This window comes from Puma concolor, chromosome A2 (genome assembly GCF_028749965.1).
Source record: "Puma concolor isolate L17-30 chromosome A2, mPumCon1.1.hap2, whole genome shotgun sequence".
NCBI lineage: Eukaryota > Metazoa > Chordata > Mammalia > Carnivora > Felidae > Puma > Puma concolor.
In genome coordinates this window covers 80,327,598-80,334,090 of record NC_141668.1, presented here as the reverse complement: position 1 = coordinate 80,334,090, position 6,493 = coordinate 80,327,598, and the positions used below count along the sequence as shown (strand labels likewise).

The following is a 6,493-nucleotide window of genomic DNA, read 5'->3' as shown; positions in this document are numbered from 1 at the left end:
CGTCCGACTTCAGCCAGGTCACGATCTCGCGGTCAGTGAGTTCGAGGCCCGCGTCGGGCTCTGGGCTGATGGCTCGGGGCCTGGAGCCTGTTTCCGATTCTGTGTCTCCCTCTCTCTCTTCCCCTCCCCCATTCATGCTCTGTCTCTCTCTGTCCCAAAAATAAATAAAAAACGTTGGAAAAAAAAAAAAAAATGCACTATCAAGTCACGAAAACACATGGAATAACCTTAAATGCATATTACTAAGTGAAAGAAGCCCATCTAAAAAGGTAAATACTGTAAGATTCCGCCTATATGACATTCTGAAGTAGGAAAAAGAGTGGAGGCAGTAAAAAAGTCGCCTGAAGTCGCCTGAAGGAAGGGATGAATAGGCAGAGCACAGAGGATGTTTAGGGCATTGAAAATACTCTGTAAAATATCATAACAATAAATACATGTCACTGTGTATTTGTCCAAACTGAGAGGATACACAGCAACAAGAGTGAATCATAGAAAAAAAGAAAACAACTGTGGACTTTGGGTAGTCGATTATGATGTGTCAATATAGGTTATCTCTGTAAAAAATGTATCTCTTTGGTAGGGGGTGTTCACAAGGGCGGAGTCTATGTATGTGTAGGGCAGGAGGTGTGTAGAAAATGTTCTCCCTCGGGGCGCCTGGGTGGCTTGGTCGGTTAAGCGTCCGACTTCCTCTCAGTTCATGATCTCACGGTCCGTGAGTTCGAGCGCTGCATCAGGCTCTGTGCTGACAGCTCAGAACCTGGAGCCTGTTTCAGATTCTGTGTCTCCCTCTCTCTCTGCTCCTCCCCTGTTCATGCTCTGTCTCTCTCTGTCTCAAAAATAAATAAACGTTAAAAAAATTTAAAAAAAAAGAAAATGTTCTCCCTCTCCCCTCAATTTTGCTGTGAACCTAAAACTGCTCTAAAACATAAAATCTAAATTTTAAAAAATAGATGGTTTGTTTCTCACGGGAGTTGATTCAGAGATCCAGTATAGAATATTTGTAATAAAAAAATGAGCCCCAGACACTTCAAACAATTTTTTTTTCTAAATATGATTCATCTCAACTGAGTTTGTTACATTGTTTGTCAGTATTTATAAAAGTCCTTTTCTAGCAAATATATGGAACGTTGGTTAAATACAACGTGACTTAGTAATTACTTTGATAACAACCATTCTGGCAGATGGTATCTAGGCCAAACCAACAATTTAATAACATAATAAATTTCCTGAAATGTATATAACAATATTAGTAGCACACATCCGAAATGTAAGCATTAAGACTAAGTGCTCAGTAAAACTATTGACTGAAGAAGTTCGATATTTATACTTATTTGTTAAAGCTGCAGGTCCTGAAAACTTGGAAGAAAACCAACTGCATAATTTAGCAACAGCCACAATTGATATTCAAGTTACTGTTTTATTGTCTACTCCTTTAAAAATGTCAGGTTTTATAGAATGTAATCAACTAGAATGGAAACGTCATCCAAATAGCATCTTGAATATTGAGAAGGTTGGCAAAGCACAATCCTCAATCTTTAATATTTCCAATATGAAGCATTTGGGAAATTTAACATATTAGACTTCAGATGTTGTCTGTTCCTGAAAATATTATCAATAAGAAAGTGGTAACACAGTAATACATTATGCTGACAAAGATTGTAACTACAGTGGAAACAGGAACATTTCCTATTCCAATTTATTCTGGCTCTTTTCTGAATTCTGAATGTTATTCAGAAATGACAAAGCACAAATGAACAATAGAATCCTAAATAGTTTTTCAGATTAAATTGCAGTTACTATGTCACACGAAAACACGTGCATTCATGGACGTGCACAGCACTTTTAACTTTTATTCCGATATAATTTTGGACTTAAGGAAGAGTTACAAAAAAAAATGTAGCCATTTCCTGTATACCCTATAGGCAGCTTCCCCTTATATTAGCATTGTATATACTAATAGAATATTCACCATGACCAAAGAATTAACTTTGGTACAATAATATTAGTTGAAGTTCAGAAGCTATTCAGCTTTTACCAATTTGTTCACTAATATCCCTTTTCTATTCCAGGATCCAATCCAAGATGCCACATTACATGTTGTTGCCATTTCGTCTTAGCTCACTTCATTCTATAACTCCCTCTCCTTGTATTTCATGATCTTCCCTTGTTTGAAGATAACTGGTGAGGTATTTTGTAGAATATATCTCAATTTGTGTTTGAATGCTGTTTTTTCATGATTAGATGGAGGTTATGCATTATAGGGAAGGTACCAGAGAAGTGATATGTTCTTCTCAGTGTTTCACATGAGGAGGGTACAATGATGTCAACATTCAATACTGCTAATATTATCCATGACCACCTAGATGCAGTGACATCTTCTAGGATTCTCCAGTTGTAAAGTTACCATTTTTCCCTTTGTAATTACTAAATGATGTGAAGGATGTACTTTGAGACTAGGCAAATATCCAGTTTTTTTCCTTAATTTTTCACCTACTAATTTAGCATCCATAGGTAGTGTTCGAGTGGTGATTTTCTACATCCTTCATTCTTTTTACATTTAATCATTAGCACACATCTGTAAGAAGTTATTACCTGTCCTTCTTTTATTGATTCCTCCAGAATTTATTTAAATAGTTATTAATTCATGGTTATTTATTTGGGTTTTGGATTATAATGCAATACTTGTGTTATTTATTTTTGTTATTTATTCATTTTTGTTGCTTGAACTTTCCCAGCTTGGCCATTGGGAGGTCTTTTTTTCTCCCCTAGTTTTACTGAAAAATAATTGACATGCAATACCTCTGCTCACCAATCTATCCATCCTCTTTTTTTATGGACTTTCTCACTTTCTAGCACTCTAAGAGGCTCCGGGATCATCTTGTATTTTCCTTGCTGTAGTCCTGAAGCCCTTTTATTGTATGTGGAATTTAGAGACTGAAATTTGAGAACCAGTGTGCTCATTGTTGCTGGAATGTCATTTCTTATTTTTCTTGATCCATAAAGCTAGGAGAGCTATGTATATATACTAACTCATACTACATGCACACGCACACACACACACACACACTCACACACACACATTTTGATTTCTCTCTCTGTACATACATTTTCATAATATATGCATGAGCTTGTATTGACACCTTTAGCTGACATCAGTTCTCATGATCATTCTAATCTTCCCTCTTTTTCTTATTTATAACTTTTTTTTCCTACTGTGAAAAACCTGCCTATCCTTGTCTATTCTGCATACACTTCTATTTTCTACCCTACTGTATAAATGACACAGCTTCAAAATTCTTAAACCACACTTCTATTTGAAACAAATTTACCAACTAAAGAGTTTTTGTAGCTAGCCTTTAGCTCTACAGTAACCACTCAAAATACTGTTTTCCCAAGTTACATATATCAGCTTCTTTCCCATTCTTCAGTGTCCTTTTCAATTCATTGGAAGACAGATTCATTTGTCACAGCCTACATTCCATCTTTCCCCTCACAGCCTAGCTGGCTTTTTCAAAAATTAACATGCAGGCAAACTCATTTGCTTTGTTCTGTATTCTTCTGTCACTGTTAGCAAATGCACAGTGTCATGTAGCTGTGAGCACGGTGTGTTTACCCTGGAATCCCCTATGTTCCCATCCTCTCAACTCTTACCCACAACACTTGGCAATCACGGATCTGTTTTTCTCCCTAGCTTTGCCTTTCCTTAATTGTCATATAAATTGAATCACACAATATGAATCTTTAGATATTCTTTTGCTTAGAAATGCGCATGTAGGATTCTTGAATGTTCTTGAATATATCAATTCAAGATACATTGTTGTTCTTGAATATCAGTAGTTGGTCACAGCACTATATATCTAAACCTGTGAATGGGAATTGTCCCCTTTCTTGGTTCCACTCTTGTGTGAAAGAATTCCTGGCTCTTTCTGTTGCACGGCTGACATCGTGCCATTCTGCTGTTGCTGTATAGAGTTAGGGAACATACCTTAATAAAAATAAAAATAAATAGTTTGCCATTTTTGGTTGTTCGAGCAGTATTCATTGTATATAGTGCCATACTTTGTTTAGCAGTCACCAGTTGAAGGGCATTTTGAATTGTCTTCAATTTGGAGACATTATGAATAAAGCTGCTATTCAATTTAGTCATTTTTGAATATTTGCATTCTTTAAATATTTGTGTTGTGATGATAAAACTGCATTCGAAAAAGTATTTTTAAAAATATTAAAAAAAACCCAACTTGTTATGAGTTCCCTTCAATTACTTTATTAGTTTGTGATTGCAAACTGACTTCAGACCTACTCTACTCAAGGCTTGGGGACAAACTTTCTGTGTTATTTTAATATCTTTCATGATAAGGTAATTTAAGAATGAACCAAGGTTTGGCCTTTTGCAATAGAAAATATTTTAATTTTCTGAAGCACTATTGGTGTTCCCAAAGATTATTGAAGATAATATTTATAGTAATTTTGTCTCTGGCACAATAGTTTTTAATTATGTGTCTACTGTATAAAAGTCTGAACTCTTTTTAAAATTCTGAATTGGTATTGAAATTAGGTTAGATTCCTATGTGTACTTTGAACTAAATATCTCAAATAGTTAAATTACTTTATAAAACTAATTTTATTCCAATTCCCCAAACTATTTTAGGAACAGAAAAGATAAGCTCTGACTTCAAAACCTTAGTCACTATCTGTCCTTTTCCTTCCAAAACTGCATTTCAGAAAATAAAAAGGATTTTGCAAAAGCTGGTTACTGTTTTACAATGGAGCTGTTTAATAACTTTAAAAATTACATTGATTGAATGGTTACAAGACCAAAACTAAGGAAAGATAATTTTAATAATCCCTCCTTTATCTAGACATGCCGGAGCTTTTTATTCCATAAATGAAAATTTTATTTCATTATCATTATAATAAGTAAAACAAGTGCCTTTGTCAGAGGCTAGAATTTCCAACTTCAGTTAAACTTCAACATGACTTTTGTGTTAAGGACATACATAGAAAAGATAAATCATTCCCCAATTTTTTTCATACCAACTTCATAGTTTTCTGTATTGCCGTCATTGATTCTAAATGTGATATTATTAAATTAATAAATTCAATCATTAATAATTATTATTAAATAATAGTTAATTAAATGATAAAAATCAATTACTACAAAATAATTATAAATAATAAAAGTATTAATAATATAATAAATGTATTCGTTCTCTGGCATTTTCACCTTTTTAAAAAGTTTTTAAAAAGTGTTTATTATTTTTGAGAGAGAGAAAGAGACAGCATGAGTGGGGGAGGAGCAGAGAGAGAGGGAGACACAGAATCCAAAGCAGGCTCCAGGCTCTGAGCTGTCAGCGCAGAGCCTGATGTGGGGCTTGAACTAACCAACCATGAGAATATGACCTGAGCTGAAGTCGGATGCTTAACTGACTGAGCCACCCAGGCGCCCCTCTGGCATTTTCACTTTTAAAATGGATGAATCTATTATAAGTGTTGTTTCTAGTTAATATTATGTTAAAAATCATTAATCATAGTGTGTCTGTGTTGTTAGATGCAAACTAAAAACAAATAATGCAGTTCTCAGATTATATCAAATGACTCATAGATGCTTTGCTATTGTATAAAGTAAAACAGCAGCACATTATTTAATGGAGACTTACTGAACGCTGGAAAATTCTGATTTATCTAATTTTCAAAATTATGCAAATTATTTTTACCTTGAATATTTATTATCAAATTGTCCTTTAGTGTTGGAGTAATACCACATAAGGTTTACAAGTGTCCCCAAGATTTATTATATGATCTTCCAAGCTCTTATAATAAAATTAGGCATATTAAATAAAATTTTCCCTGGGAAGTTTTCCATAAGAATATGTTTTTCATTTCAACGAAACTAGCAATGTATAAAACCCCTAAAATCTGAGAATTATAGGATAAATATGTCTGTTTTTGCATAACTGACACCAAATAGTGGTGAGAAAAATAATTGGCCACTGACAAGAGATTAGAATAATCAAATTTACTCTAAGTCATCATGAGCTTAATAATGAAAAACTCACTTTAAATCCCAGCCTAACCATCTCTGAGTGTTCTTTTTTGTCCTTTTAAATAATATTGTCAATATGTAAACCAAGCACTGCTAATATTCTTGGTATTCTCAAGGTATTTACAGTCAGTAATAATCTAACATAATTTATTATTGTCAATAATGAGTTCTAGAAATTAGAGTCGACAATCACATGCTGATGTAGCTTGAGAGATGTGCTCCATTTTGTTGGATGATCAGTATAGGGAACAAAGGCAGCTGTATGAGTTCTTCGTATTTGGAAGGTCACTCAGATTTTATAGTGTTTATATTACTGTTTTCCTTTCATAACAATTGAGAAAAATGGAGAGAGGTCATACTTTCTACCACCTAAAAATAGTATTTTGAAATTAAATGATCCAAAATATCATAAGATAAGCTGCTACAGATAGACTGACTTCCTAAATACTT

The 6,493-nt window shown here is 34.0% G+C and overlaps 1 non-coding gene across 1 annotated transcript; it reads left to right on the top strand.

The window, feature by feature from the left end:
- Positions 1-3,845: 3,845 nt before the first annotated feature.
- LOC112867097 (small nucleolar RNA SNORA46) lies at positions 3,846-3,985 on the top strand. The gene has a single exon (XR_003224160.1). It is a non-coding gene; the product is annotated as a small nucleolar RNA SNORA46 (small nucleolar RNA).
- Positions 3,986-6,493: the final 2,508 nt, after the last annotated feature.